At 44.7% G+C, this 14,742-nt stretch overlaps 1 protein-coding gene and 1 long non-coding RNA gene across 4 annotated transcripts in view; both read right to left on the bottom strand.

The window, feature by feature from the left end:
- GRB10 (growth factor receptor bound protein 10) overlaps window positions 1-14,742 on the bottom strand; it is a 260,061-nt gene that overhangs the window by 125,723 nt on the left and 119,596 nt on the right. The gene's annotated exons all lie outside the window — the stretch shown is intronic.
- On the bottom strand, window positions 15-895 carry LOC128497907 (uncharacterized). The gene is made up of 2 exons (XR_008354351.1): window positions 855-895; window positions 15-436 (listed from the first exon to the last, which is right to left on the bottom strand). It is a non-coding gene; the product is annotated as an uncharacterized LOC128497907 (long non-coding RNA).

Here is a 14,742-nt window from a genome sequence, read left to right as displayed (position 1 = left end):
CACTGTTGCCCTGACTAATAAATCTCCGGTCCAGGTAATAATGAAGTTAAAAGCACAATTAAGGTATTGAGGTCATACATGTGTGCTGTTTTGAGCAGTTGCCATTTGCTTTGTACCACCTACCAGTCCACCCATTTTGGTTCCCATTTCATATTAAATAGAATATCGTCAATATGGAAGAACAGAGGTTATAGGGGACTGAACATCAACTGCACACATTTCAGACATGGTGCACTGCAGGCCTGCAAATATGTTTCAATAATATTCATAATCAACTGATTATATCCCCACTCCCCAGCCACCCTCTAGGGGCATAAATATGTCTCTCCATGACTCCATCCATCCGTCTATCACCTCAATTATTTTTTTTTTTTTTTTTAAATACTTACTTTTTCTGCCGGCTTTCTTCCACTGACGTGCTCTTCTCCCTCGAGATCTTCTCCTTGTCACGCGGTAACGGGCAACTGCCCTGCTTGAGCCCGCCCCCTTGAGCGTAACGGCGGATCTTCAAGGGGGCGGAACAAATAGCTGAACCGATCGGCATGCAGGCAAGCTTTCAAATAATTAAACGGTGGCAGTTTTACAGCCGTTTTAAAACCGGTAGCCGCATCGGATGCAAAAAAAAAAAACAGCGATTTGGGCGGCAAAGTGCCGCCTCTTCAAAAGTGCCGCCTGGGGCAATTGCCCCAGTCTGCTCCAGTCCCAGCAACCACTAAATTAACCCCAGCAATTCCTCCTACACTATACCCCTAGTACACAATTTGCTGCCACCACCAAGACTTTATATCCGGGCGTCTTAGCTTGCCCCAACACAGTGGAATTATGGTATAACAACCTTACTTTACTAATCAGACATATATTTATTTAACCCTTTGGTAACGTAGCCCGCAGAAGAGTGAGTTTATATTAGAGAGCAAAGACACAAGCTAATTAATTAAACATTTAATCTGACAAAAGACTTCACAGTGCTGTGTACAAACATACAGTAAAAAATGACATACAGAGCACAAGTTACAAAACAGTCCATAAAATCAAATAGGAGAAAACACAAGAAATCCTTACATATATATAATTAACGATATATATATATATATAATCCTTGTGGGAGACTCAGGTGGTAAAGTTTCTCTATGCAGTTGTTAAAAGACTCTCTCTCTCTCTCTATCTTTATCTATTGGAGCCTGGTTATTCCCAAATGACCAGCCCCCCATAGGTGGGTCAGAGGGGTTTGGCCTTGACAGTTTATAGTCCACTGCATCATACTTGTGAAGAGCCCAGTGCAGACTTCTACCTGAAAATGCAGTAGTCTTCCCAAAACTGGCAATTTACAATATACCATTATACTTTTGATATGGTCATATTCCTCATATCTTTAGACACCAAACACACTAGGTTTATCTATTTTAGAAAGTAGCCATTCTCATCTCTCATGGAAGAAATACACCACCTGGGCATGTTTGGTACCCAACAAAAGGATACAACCTAGGCAAACTAAATCTACATTCATATTGAACCCTCTCACAATACATACACATGTTCTCAATAATGACTATAACATACACAAAACACATTATATTGCATACCAAATGCCAACTTATGAATTGACATTACAGTGGCAGGAATCCGAGTCCCACGCGGAACAATTTACCATGTTCACCAACAACTACAACCAATTGGTGGATGACACTATCAACCTACTTAACAGTCTCCAAGATGGAACTTGCCTTGGAAGACCCTGGTAATCGCTCATGCACAAAAATGAGGGGTCTCCTGAGGCCATCTATGGAGGAGCTGCCAACATTTCTCCTGCAGATCTTCAGGGAGATGCAGCCAGATCTCGCATTTTTCTAGCAATTGTTCCACGAAGAGGGCAATTATTCAAACTGCCGCTTCCGCGGTATAAGGTAATCAATCTACAATTATTTCAGGGCTTTAAACCATCTACTCTATATAAGAGAAAGCAATGAAAGCCTCTTACAGGCAAATTTCACTCCCTGGGCCTTTGTTATGTTGGGGGGGGGATCTGCTTCAAGGGGTTCCAGGCACATGACAACGTCCTCGCCTTTATAAAGGAAACGACAGAGAGGGACACCACACTCACAGAATCAGAAGCACCTAGACAGGCAGCGCTGCCAATTTCCCTGTATGGATGAGTACCTGAGCTTTGCATAGACCCTGCTCTATCCTGGGGAATTTTTCAGTTAGGGGCTTTTTTTTCCTCTCAAGGGCCCATTTGATCAGATGAGGCCTGTCTCTGTTACGTTCAATCCTCTCCTAACCACAAAATAACTGCATCCCCACTATCTGGGTCGACAGGTCCAGTGTCCTAATGATGTTCCCTTTCGGTCTACCCATCTATTAATTCCAGTAACAACAGCTCTGACGACCATGGCCCCCATGCATTGTTCAGCCAGGTTATACGGATTACTTATTCATAATACATACTACTTGCGAGTGCGGAGATCTCAAATCTCCCTTTTGAAAATATACACGCAACAGTTCCAGAAGCAACATTTTTGGATTCCAGGAGGATACATGAATGTGACTTTGTGCCCATTGCTAGACCGCTACATGTCTTTGTCCACTGCCCTCCCACGTGAGATAGATTAACACCTGCAGTTCCACAAACTGGATATCTTGAGATCCAACACCAATTTACAAAAGACTTCACCTTTTCTAATCCACACTTGACTCACTTATAGAAATGTTCTTGATATCGATGGATTGCATTCTGTGGGTCTCCAATTCAAAGATCCACACAATCACATGATCAGATCTAGGGCTGCAACTAACGATTATTTTAATAATCGATTAATCGGCCGATTATTTTTTCGATTAATCGATTAATCGGATAAAAAAAAACAATATGCAAATTTTTCGTTTATTTAAAAGAATTTAATGAACTGGATGTTAAAAAACAACTTAAAATTTACATTAACATTCTTATTTTGTTATGATGTAATACAAAAACAATATTTTCAAAGTACAAGAACCCAAACACAATATTTATGAAACAAAATAACCCCAAACATTCTGAAAAGAGGTGGACTATTACTGTTCAAGAAACTTTGCCCCAGCACTTTGCACTTTGCACCCAGCACTTTGCACCCAGCACTTTGCACCCAGCCCTGGCACTTTGCACCCAGCACTTTGCACCCAGCACTTTGCCCCAGCCCTGGCACTTTGCATCCAGCACTTTGCACCCAGCATTCAGCACTTTGCACCAGCACTTTGCACTTTGCACCCAGCCCTGGCACTTTGCACCCAGCACTTTGCACCCAGCCCTGGCACTTTGCACCCAGCACTTTGCACTGTGCCCCTGCACCCAGTCTCTAACTCTGCCCTGCACCCAGCCCTGCCCCCACATTCTTCCCTGCCCCCACACTCACACTCTGCCCTGCACCCACACTCACACCCTGCACTGCATCCCCACCCCCACTCTGCCCTGCACCCAGTCTCCCACTCTGCTCTGCACCCACACTCACACCCTGCATCCCCACCCCCACTCTGCCCTGCACCCAGTCTCCTGCCCTGCACCCCCCACCCCCACTCTGCCCTGCACCCCCACCCCCACTCTGCCCTGCACCCCCACCCCCACTCTGCCCTGCACCCACACTCACGAACCGCTCTGTGCGAATGGAGCCACTCGCACAGAGCGAACCGCTCTGTGCGAATGGAGCCACTCGCACAGAGCGAACCGCTCTGTGCGAATGGAGCCACTCGCACAGAGCGAACCGCTCTGTGCGAATGGAGCCACTCGCACAGAGCGAACCGCTCTGTGCGAATGGAGCCACTCGCACAGAGCGAACCGCTCTGTGCGAATGGAGCCACTCGCACAGAGCGAACCGCTCTGTGCGAATGGAGCCACTCGCACAGAGCGAACCGCTCTGTGCGAATGGAGCCACTCGCACAGAGCGAACCGCTCTGTGCGAATGGAGCCACTCGCACAGAGCGAACCGCTCTGTGCGAATGGAGCCACTCGCACAGAGCGAACCGCTCTGTGCGAGTGGAGCCACTCGCACAGAGCGAACCGCTCTGTGCGAGTGGCTCCATTCGCACAGAGCGATTCGCTCTGTGCGAGTGGCTCTGTGCGATCCGTGCACATAGACATGAAGAATACTTACCTCCGGAACGCGTCACATCCGTCACGTAGCTAAAAGAAGGCGGAGACTGCAGAGCGTGTAGCAGAAGCGGGGAACGCTCGCGGAGGTAAGTAAAAGGAGCCGAGTGCTCCAACAACGAATTGATCACTCGATTAATCGATAACGGAAATCGTTATCGATGATTTCCGTTATCGATTATTATCGATTTTATCGATTCGTTGTTTCAGCTCTAATCAGATCATGTGGATATATCCATTACTCTAGACCTCCCAGACTACACCAAACAGTGACCATGGAAGATGAATGACTATCTTGCACAATTAAGACTCTTGCACTCTTTAGTGCCAAATTTCACATCTATTTCTCTCTAAATGACCATCCTGTTTCCAATCCGGCTGTTCTCTGGGCAGCCCATAAAACGGTCATTAGGAGCTTCATAATTAAGCATTTCTCAGACTTGAGCAAAAAACCTTTTCTCTAACTCAACTGCTGTCCCAACCTCTTGCTCTAGAAACCCAAAACACTCATCTGAGAACACTACAGATGGATGTGAGCCTAGATTACGAGTCTCCTTATAGCAGACGTTGCTTAATCCCTTAAATATACCAAACAAACATATGGGAAGCGAGACAAGGCATATAGCCTCTAGGTTTTGCGCCTCCGCCAGCAGAAATCTTCTAGAATATTGACAAGGTTCATCACCTCTGAAGGACTCCTGACTACAGACCCCTCCAAGACTGCATAAAAATTCCAGTCCTACTATTCTAACCTACATACTCATCCATTCATGTGCTGTCTAACAATGATCATGCCCAAGAAATTGATACTTTTCTGCAAACCTGTGAAAAAAAAAATCAGATTAAGGCAGTGGTTTGATTGATCTACCTATCCAAACAGAGGAGGTCTCTGCCGAGGTAAAAATCAAATCTAAACATTGGCACTGAAGTCGATTCCTCACATGGTCGATGGGTACAATAGTAGGGCTGCAACAACTAATCGATAAAATCGATAATGAAAATCGTTGCCGATTAGTTGAATCGATTTTTATCGATTGTAAAATGAGGGTTTTTTCTGAAAAATACCCCTCATTATATAATCCGTTTCAGTGCCTCACAGCAGCGGTTCCTACTTACCAGTCCCTCCCTGTAATCACTGTGACAACTGGCCCCGCCCCTTCCTTCTCCCGGAACCACATGGCTGCGACACTCATCTAAGTATAAAATTAATATTTGGGTTGCTGAAAGTTGGGGGAGGTGGGGTTAATTTAGGGGCAGTTATGGTTAATGGGGTGTTTAGGGTTAATTTAGGCACAGTTGTAGTTAATGGGGTGTTTGGGTTAATTTAGGCGCAGTTGTGGTTTATGAGGTGTTTAGGGTTAATTTAAGGGCAGTTGTGGTTAATGGTGTGTTTAGGGTTAATTTGGGGCAGTTGTGGTTAATGGTGTGTTTAGAGTTAATTTAGGGGCAGTTGTGGTTAATGGGGGGTTTGGGGTTAATGGGGGGGTTAGGGTTAATTTAGGGGCAGTTGTGGTTAATGAGGTGTTTAGGGTTAATTTAATGATGAGGACTGAGGGTTAAATTTAATAAAGTTAACTTAAGGTGCAGTTAGAGGTAAAGGGGGGCAAACTGAGGGGAATCTAAATCCTGGGGGCAGTGAAGATTAAGCCTGTACTTATTTATAAAAGTATGGTGTCAGTGTGATGCGAATGGGTCTGTGACTCTGAGGGGAGATATCTGGGGGGTATAAGGCATATCTGGGGAGGACGGAGTGACATATCTGGGGGTATAAAGCATATAGGGTATATAAGGCATATGTGGGGAGGGCAGTGTGGGCTGTCTGGGGAGGACGGAGTGGTGTATCAGGGTGTATAAGGCATATCTGGGGCCATAGTGGCATATGTGGGGGTAGAGTGGAGTGGCATGTCTGGGAGGCAGCGTGGCATGTCTGGGAGGCAGCGTGGCATGTCTGGGAGGCAGCGTGGCATGTCTGGGAGGCAGCGTGGCATGTCTGGGAGGCAGCGTGGCATGTCTGGGAGGCAGCGTGGCAAACTCAAATGTGCATAAATGGGGGGGACTGGTTGGGACATAAAGACCAGAAATGCATTTTATCAAAGTTTTTTTTTTTATTCTGCTGTTTGTATTTAACATAATTTGTTTATTAAATTATTTTAAATACATTTTCATTTTTTTTTATTCGATTAATCGAAAAAATAATCGGCCAACTAATCGATTATGAAAATAATCGTTAGTTGCAGCCCTATACATGTCACGGTCCGCGTCACGGACCGCAACGTAGCGATTCCCCCGAGTACCAGCGGCTAGCGGGTACTCGAAACTTACCTCTCCCGCAGCTCCGGGACCTTGCTTCGAGGTGCCAGCAGCCAGCAAGCACCCGGGGTAGGTCCTTCAGGGTATCCCCATCGCAAGTGATGGGCGGTACGTACGGGGGCGAACCACGCCCCCTCTCTTATAGCTTGCCTCCCTGGAGACGACGTAACGTAACTAACGTTACGTCACCCGCTGGGGGCGGAGCCTGGTCTGAGCGGCAGATTCAAAAGCCGAGCACTGACTTCCATTCAGTGCTCAGTTATTGTTCCTGCTGAGTAGTTCGTTTAGAGTTATACTTACCTGATTGTCTCTCCGTTGCTGACCTGTGCCTGTTCTTGACTTCGCTGCCTTCTCCACTCCTACCCGGCTTGTATGATAACCATCTCCGTTGCTGACCTGTGCCTGTTTCTGACTTCGATTCCTTCTCCACTCCTGACCTGGCTTGTTTGACGATTCTTGATACTTCTGTGCCTTGCTGCATACTGGGTTCCTCACACAAGAACTTTGTGACAATACAATAGCATCATGAAAGGCCTTTGTGTGATCATCTGAGACTAAGATAGCAGCCAGCAGACCCTTAGACAAATGGAACAACTTTAAGCACACATTGCAAAATTACTCATCCCAATAATTATAATAGCGAGAATTCAGCAGTATAATCTATGGCAGGGGCATCCAATGTGCGGCCCCCCGGACTTCGAGGCCGGCACACAGAGATGCTATTGTGGCAGCCTCCGCAGGCCACTTAATGATTTTAAAGCAGTCGGTGTGCAGGCACCATGCCACCCAGTGCCTTAAGGAGGCTCTTCGTCCCGCCCCTTTAAAGATGCGACATTAAGCTCAAGGGGGCGGGCTCACACGGAAGAGTTCCTTGTGACAGGGAGAATAGCATGTCGGAGAAGAGTGGTCTGCAGGGGAAGAAGCAAGCAAAAAAAGTATTTAAAAAAAAATACTTGGGGTGATAGGTAGAAGGGGACCGATATTCAAAGGGTAGTTGGGGCATCACATATAATTCAATACAAAAAGGGTTGTGTGGGTGGGTGGCTGTTTACAATACACATGGGTATGGGGGCATTACATTAAGCAGTACAAAAGGGGGTGGGGGCATCAACACAAGGGAGGGGGCTGGCTGGGGGCATTACATAAAAATCAATACACAAGGGTGTGGAGGGAGGAGTGCATTCATACTAAAGGGGGTTGCGGTGTAGCAGAGCCTGTCCTGGTATGTGTGTGTGTTTGGGTGTCGTGTGGCACAGCCTGTCCTGGTGTGTGTATGTTTGGGTATCGGTGTGGCAGAGCCTGTCCTGGTATGTGTATGTTTGGGTGATGGTGTGGCAGAGACTGTACTGGTGTGTGTTTTTGGTCATAAGTTTCCCGGCACTTTACTTACTGTAGGAATAAATAGAACAATTTAATTTTTTAGTTATCCAGAGATAAGACATCCTCCTGAATTTGTAGTTACTTCAGAGGAGAAAACTTTCTAGGCCCAGAAATCAGTGAGAGGAAAAGAAGAGGTTTTGTGTTACTTACTCTGTTTCAATCTGCATATTTAATTAAAAAGGATTAGCACTAAATTGTGGCTTCAGGCATCCCGTGTATGATTACTTTTTTAGTGTACGGATTACTCCCAATCCCATCAATAAGATTCGATCTTGTTTTATCTGCCGAGCACTGATGTCATCTTTAACCAGTACACATCATTGCCGAGGAGTTAAGATTCTATTTTATTTATTTCCGTAAAACGGCCACCAAAATCCTCAGCACCAGGCCCGTGATGCTCTTAATCACTTAAATGCAGTTTGTACCCACAGGGTGCTCCAGCCTTGTGCAGTTTTATTTAGCTATTTTATATGGTTTGTGGAAAACTATTATAACCCAAATTCTCGTGCTCACAAGTGTAAGTGAATAATAATTCCCAAATGACTGCAGCAGCCCAAAAAGACACTCTTCCTCAGGGTGTAAATATGCCAATAGTTGCACTCACTTCTTGGCTGGACTTATTCTCAGCTACACTACCGCAGACTTTTTGGCATTACGAGCTTGCATGCACACTACTCATGTTGTGCCTATACGGACTGTGAGCGCAATTCCATCATTCATACTTGTTTTTGCCTAAAGATACTGCACCACTGTAGTTTTTTTTTTTTTTTTTTATAGACTCTCCATGAAGATTAATAAAATAATTTTTTTCACTACACATTGATGGGTCCGAAGCATCTATATTGTTTGTGCAACTATATCACATATATCACTTATTATTGGTTATACACTCTGCACTATTATATTTTTTCCTATATGTATTTGCGCCCCAATCATCTGTTTATTTAAATGGTTTGTGGACTGACTTTGTTTTACTGTTTAAGTTATTTAGTATTGATAGAATTACATATAAACGTTGACCAAAAAACTGTTTGTCCACTGCTTGTTTCATTATTAAATTAACCCTGTATTAATTTGTATGGCTCATATATGAAAAATGAGTGTGGCAGAAAAAACTTGGCATACAAAGATGCCAACAAAGCCTGCAAAAAGGCGATTAAAATGGCTACATTGGAAAATGAGAAACTACTGTTTTTGCTCGATTATTAGACTACCCCTATTATAAGTCCCTCAAAAATTTTAATATTAATTTAGGAAAAAAGAAAAAGCCTACCCTATAAGAAAAAAGTTTACTGGTTAATATTAATTCACATGCATGCCCGCGCACGTGTGTGTATGCAAGCATGCCCGCGTACGGGGCATGCTCCAGGACACACTGTGACTGCTGCGGAGAACGGTCACAAACACCACTGTAAAAGATTTTGCCGCTGGCAAATAGACGGGTAAAATATTTTTCAATTCAATATTTTTCTCAAGTTTTCACCATTCTTACCTGGGAAATCCCATTCCTTGGCAATTGCCCCCCCTGTTGCCCCCCCACCGAATTTGGAACCACCCAGGACAGTCCCGCAATGACTGCTAACGACGGCATGGTGCCATCGCTAGCAGTCCCCCTTGACTGCTAACGACGGCATGGTGCCATCGCTAGCAGTCCCAGTCAGGTGCTAACGACGGCACCATGCCGTCGCTAGCACTACCCTACCTTGATGGAGGTCTGTGGACCTCCATCACCACCTACCCCGGCGATCTGCCCCTCAAACTGAAGGGCATCACCGGGGCCACCTGATCCGCCCGGTGATGCCTCGCACAATGACGCGATGACGTCACCGCGCAACTTTATTAACTGACAATTGTCAGTTAAAGAGGTATGGGGGCATGCTGCTTAGATGCCTGTATCTCAGGCATCTAAGCAGCTACAGACCCCCAACATATACCGTTGGAAAGGTAAAACCTCACCTTTCCAATGGTATATAGCTTGTAAAAAAAAGAATAAAAAAAATTACGTTAAAAAAATAATGTAAAAAAAATGATTTGGGGGTCTCTAAAGGCAGATACAAAAGATCAAAATTGCCTAGAGACCCAAATTAAATTATTTAAACAAAGTAGTTTAACTTAAAAAAAAAAAAAAAAAAGTTTAAGTATTCTAGCTAAATTATCACTGTGGTAGCCAATGTTACCACAGTGATCATATAGCTATAAAAAGTCACATTCCCTTTTTAAAAATGGCCTATACTAATTTTTAATCCCATGATCCCTTTGATCATGGGGTTAAATTTAGCCAACGGTAGAGGGAGGCAATTTTTGAAATTCTGATGAACTGCAAATATTATTAAAATCAGCCATTTAGCCTGTGCGGTACGTGAGTAACCAACTTATTTTTGCTGTAAAAGTGATTTTTTTTTCTCCCTTTACCATCATTTCTTTGGGATCGTAAGGGGAAAGAACGGTGTGTGCTTCTGCGAGTGAATGGAGATATGAAAGGCGTGTGAATGATCAGTAATTAGGGTTGAAGCCTTGACGTGGCATTACTGCTCACATAGGAAGTTAAATTATGGCACAAAGTACACATTTGCAAAAACTACACCCCTTGGCGCATCAAATTAGGGGCTACATGTGTTTCTAGTACAAACCTGGAGTGCGCAATACACAAATGAACATGTCGCTACGGTTAGAAAAACTAGCCAAAACGACATATTCCATCATTATTTGTGCACTCAACCTTTCTCCTAGAAATACATGTAGCCCCTCATTTGAAGCTCCAAGGGGTGTAGTTTCTTAAAATGGATGAATTGTCTGAATGAAGGAGAGCATGAGTTAATATGTGGATGAATTGTCTGAATGAGGGAGAGCATGAGTTAATGCGTTTGTGTGTATCATAGATGTATAATTGTGGAAGGGCAAAGATGGCACTAGCAGGATGTTTGAGCCTTGGGGACCAAGATGGCACAGGCAGGGTGTATATGGGACAAAGATGGCAAATCTTATGTGTGTTATCTGGGTGCTGGCCAGGTTCTATGTGGGCAGTGTGGACGCCAGGGCTGGCTTTGGGGTGTGCAACCTGTGATCTATGCCTGTAATTTAGGGGGTTTTAAATATACCTGTAATGCCGTGTTTTTATGTGAATTCCAATTGATCTACACTGCAAAGCTGGGTTTCTGTGTTATTCTGTAGATCCATATCTGCTATGCTATGTTTCCATACATTATTTATGTACACCTGCAAATACAGGGTTTGTATGTCTTGTTCAGTTGAGTAATACCTGCAATGCTTTTTCCATGTATTTATTTGATCTATTCCTGCAATGCTACGTTTCATATATTATTATTGTATACATGCAAATACAGGATTTGTATGTCTGATTCTGTTTATTTGATATATACCTTCAGTGCTGAGATCACAAGTGAATTTCAATTGATCTATACATGCAAAGCTGGGTTTGTGTGTTAATGTGTTGATCTATACCTGCTATCGGCAGCAGGGTCTAATATTTAGATATATATTTATATATATATTGGCGGCAGGGACTAATATATCGGCAACTGGGGCTAATATTAATATATATGGGCAGCAGGGGCTAATATATATACCGTATTTGCTCGATTATAAGACGACCCGGATTATAAGACGACCCCCCAAAATATGATTATTAACTTAGGAAAAAAAAGAAAAAGCCTGAATATAAGACGACCCCAAAGGAAAAAAGTTTTACCAGTAAATGTTAATTCATGTAAACTATTTTTTTTAATAAAAGCTATGATTGAGAAAAATATTTTTTTTGTTTTTATTTCCTTGTATTTTCCAACCTGTCCCCCAGTTACGCACATCTGCCCCAGGCATGCCACTCCAATATGGCACTGTGGCCCATGATATGCCTTTTAACCCTCTATATGCCACTGTGCCCCATGGTATGCCTTTTGACCCCCTATGTGCCACTCTGCCTCCAGAAATGCCTTATACCCCTATATCCCATTCTGGCATTTAGGGGGTTAAAATGCATATTATGGGGCAGAGTGGCATATAGGGAGGTATAAGGCATTTCAGGAGGCAGAGTGGCATTAAGGGAGTTACAAGGCATTGTATAGAGCACTCTGCCTCCAGAAATGCCTTATACCCCTATATGCCACTCTGGCATTTAGGGGGTTAAAAGGCATATTATGGGGCAGAGTGGCATATAGGGAGGTATAAGGCATTTCAGGAGGCAGAGTGCTCTATTAAATGCCCCCTTAACGCCACTCCAGAAATGCCCTATGCCCCCATTTAACACACACACCCTATACCCCCATTTAACTAACAGACACACACACACACACACACACACACTCTCTCTCCCCCCCTCTCTCATCCCCCTTCCCCCTCGCTCCCCTCTCAGCCCCCTCTTACCGGTGCATCCAGCCGGGGCAGCGGGTTGACGTCGCCCTCCGCTGCAGCCGGAAGGAGGTGGAGTTGGCAGCGGGGGTTTGTATGCGTCCGTCGCGTATACTTTCCCCAGCTGTCAGAGATCAGAGTTCCCCGCACCGGTGCGGGGAACTCTGATCTCTGACAGTCGGGGAAGGTCTACGCAACGGACGCAGACAACCCCCGCTGCTAGCCACACCTCCTTCCGGCTGCAGCGGACGTTGTTTACGCGGATCGCGTAGACGTCAACCCGCTGCCCCGGCAAAACAGCAGGAAGCACCGGTAAGTGTGTGTGTGATGGGGGGGGGGTGAGACAGGAGGATCCAGGTCCCCTGCAGCGGTGCGGGGGATCTTAGTCTCCTAATCAGACCTCTATTTGAGGTCTGATTAGAAGACGACCCCGATTAGAAGACGAGGGGTATTTTTCAAAGCATTTGCTCTGAAAAAAACCTCGTCTTATAATCGAGCAAATACGGTATTCAGGCTTCCCATGTTGAATGATCAAGTATTGTACTGTCCAATAACAAAAGTATCATTCCATAGCACATTACTTTTGGCAATATATATATGTTTTTTCAGTGGTATGATTTAATGGTGGAAATTATAAATGCCCCCCCAGTTTGACTGTGGTATCTTGTGTGCCCCCCTATATATTGTTTCTAGAGTCGCCACTGATAACAACAAAGCCGTGACCGGCTCTTACCACAGTACCCGCCGGGAGTCCTGGAAAACTAAATAAAAAAGATACAGAACTTCTTCCCACAGTTCCTTCCTGAAAAAGGCAGGAAACTACACTGGGGATTTGGAGAGGTTCCAAATCTTTTATAGAAGGCCCTGTCATTCTTGAGGGGTGGAGACATCTCTCCTTCGTGCCACCTGGAATGGCAGGGGAAAGTATATGATTCAATTTAAATAATTTCATCTAAAGAAAGCCCTTCTTGTCCTGAAAAAATATAACTTGCGTGGGTTCAGTAAATGGGAAAGAAGAAAATTACAGCTAAACACAAGCACCGTAAAAAATCAGCCACTGTCACAAGGGGGTTAAAGGATAGCTATGAAGTTATAAATATGGTTATAAAGATACTAGGTGCTTTTTCCTTGTAGGATTTTAAGCACCATGGACAGGGTATCTGGCATCCCATGAAAATAACCTGCTTGGATGTACTTCATGTTTTACTATTCTTATGATGAAGTCTGGCCAGGATTCTAGGTAATACCGTATTGGCTCGATTATAGGCCGCACCCTAAAAGTTAGGTCCTTTTTTAAAAGACATTTAGATTTTTTGAAAAAATACACATTAGTGGAATAGTAAAACAGTATTCTAACACACTGTTTTTAACATTTTTGGTATCTATTACGCAGTTAGTCAGCATATGTTACATACAAACAGAAAACCAATAGCCATTTTAATGCACCTTACTTATAGATATGCTGCCAATCTGCCCCCCCGATATGCTGCCACTCTGCCCCCTCCAGATATGCCCCCCCGCCCCTAGACTTACCAACGCAGACTCCCGGGTGTCTAGCGGGGCTGGCGGAGGACATCTGTGCAATTTGCATAGACAACCTCCCGTGCCAGCACTCCCCCCTTGGAAAGTGCTGGCAGGGGAGGCTGTCTCAGCGCATCGCGTAGACGTCCACGGCTGCCGGAGAGTAGGATCCAGGTCCCCTGCAGCACTGCGGGGGATCTGGATCCTAACCCTGCTGCCTGCCCGGCACTGCATGTTCCGGGCGTCGGGCGATACGAATTCTGCATTCCTGCGCTAAACTCCGAATATAGGCCGCACCCCCACTTTAAAGACCTAAAGTGGGGGGGGGGGAGTGCGGCCTATATTCAGGCAAATATTTATGACATGATGCTCCCTAAGAAAAGTTAGACTTTCTGGTAAACATCAAAGTTGATCTTCTAATTTACCGTATTGGCCTGACTATAGGCCACACTTTTTCCCCTAATTTAAGTCTTTAAAATGGGGGTGCAGCCTATAATCGGGGTTTAGCGCAGGGATGCGCAATTTGATCGTATTGCCCAATGCCCAGGACATGCAGTCCCGGCCCCCGGACAGGTGTTTTTCTTTTTCATTTAGCCCTGCAGCAGGCAAACAGCAAGGTTATGATCTAGGTTCCCTGCACCGCTGCAGGGTACCTGGATATTCCTCATTGGCAGCCGGTGAACATCTGCCTGATACGGGCAGACAACCTCCGCTGCTGCTGTCTACCACTTCCACCAGGGCTTCTATGACTGAGCACCAGAAGGTCATATCATGCAGGCACTTCGTCATAGGAGCCATCGTAGAAGTGGCTCTTGAGGGGGAATGTTTGGGAAAGGTGTGAATTTATAATTTAGAGACAAAAAAAATTAATCATGAGATGAGAAAGGGAGATAATAGAAGAGGCAATTAAAAAAAAAAAAGAAAAAAAAGGCAATTAAAAAGGAGAGAGAGAATACAAGACAAAAGAGATGGGTTATCAAAAGGCAGAATGAGGGGAGATGGAAGAGAAACAAGCAAGAAAAGAGGAAGAGGAACAGAGAAGAGAA

The sequence above is a fragment of the Spea bombifrons genome, chromosome 5 (assembly GCF_027358695.1).
Source record: "Spea bombifrons isolate aSpeBom1 chromosome 5, aSpeBom1.2.pri, whole genome shotgun sequence".
NCBI lineage: Eukaryota > Metazoa > Chordata > Amphibia > Anura > Pelobatidae > Spea > Spea bombifrons.
The sequence above is the reverse complement of the archived record's forward strand: the minus strand, read 5'-3'. Positions and strand labels throughout refer to the sequence as shown.